At 48.8% G+C, this 1,172-nt stretch overlaps 1 pseudogene; it reads left to right on the top strand.

Moving 5' to 3' along the window:
• The first annotated feature begins 83 nt into the window (after positions 1-83).
• On the top strand, positions 84-943 carry LOC116687466 (tripartite motif-containing protein 35-like; annotated as a pseudogene).
• Positions 944-1,172: the final 229 nt, after the last annotated feature.

Genomic DNA, 1,172 nt, shown 5'->3' with positions numbered 1-1,172 from the left:
ACAAAGCAAACAGGTTATTGTTGTTTCTCTGAGGCACATGCCCATTATGAGTCACCATCACATTAAAACCACAATACCGAAAGTGAACAAGCAGAAGACAGAATACTCTGAACAGTCAATGGGATCTTAGAAAAACTTTGTCGTGAGGAAAAGTCCTCTGAAGTGGAGCGAGCTTTCAGCTTTTCCGTCTTCACTCACTCAGAACATGAGTACTGAGGAGGATCTCTCCTGTCCTATCTGCAGGGACATTTTCAAGGATCCTGTTGTCTTGTCATGTAGCCACAGCTTCTGTAAACAATGTCTGCAGAAATGGTGGAGAACTACACCACTACGAGAGTGTCCAGTCTGTAAGGCAAAACCTCTACTGAGCGAACCACCATGCAACTTGGCTTTAAAGAACCTGTGTGAGGCCCATTTACTGCAGAGAGGCGGGAGAGGCTCAGCAGAGGCTTTCTGCAGTCTGCACTCTGAGAGACTCAAACTCTTCTGTCTGGACCATCAGCAGCCGGTGTGCGTTGTCTGTCGAGATTCAACAACACACGCTGACCACAAAATCATACCCATCGATGAAGCTGCACAGGATCACAAAGTGGAGCTCCTGATAACCCTGAACCCCTTACAGGAGAAACTAAAGCTCTTTAAAGAAGTTAAAGGAAACTGGGATGAAACAGCAGAATACATTAAGGTCCAGGCCGGACACACAGAGAAGCAGATTAGGGAGCAGTTTAAGAAGCTTCACCAGTTTCTAGAAGAGGAAGAGGAGAGGCTAGGATCTGTGCTCTGAGGGAGGAAGAGGAGCAGAAGAGTCAGAGGATAAAGGAGAAGATTGAGGCTCTGAGCAGAGAGATGGCAGCTCTTTCAGACACAGTCAGAGCCACAGAGGGGGAGCTGAGAGCTGAAGACGTCCCATTCCTGCAGAACTACAAGGCTGCAGTGGAAAGAGCCAGCAGGCCCCTGCTGGAGATCCCCCCCACAGCTGATCTCAGGAAGTTGATAGACGTGGCCAAACATCTGGGTAACCTGAGCTTCAACATCTGGAACAAGATGGAGGAGAGGGTCTCCTACACTCCTGTGATCCTGGATCCTAACTCTGCTCATCCAGAACTCATCGTGTCTGAAGATCTGACCAGTGTGAGATGTGGAGAGACCCAGAAGCTCCCTGACAACCCAGA

This window comes from Etheostoma spectabile, chromosome 4 (genome assembly GCF_008692095.1).
Source record: "Etheostoma spectabile isolate EspeVRDwgs_2016 chromosome 4, UIUC_Espe_1.0, whole genome shotgun sequence".
Lineage (NCBI taxonomy): Eukaryota > Metazoa > Chordata > Actinopteri > Perciformes > Percidae > Etheostoma > Etheostoma spectabile.
Note: the sequence above shows the minus strand (reverse complement) of the source record. Positions and strands in the feature narration are given on the sequence as shown.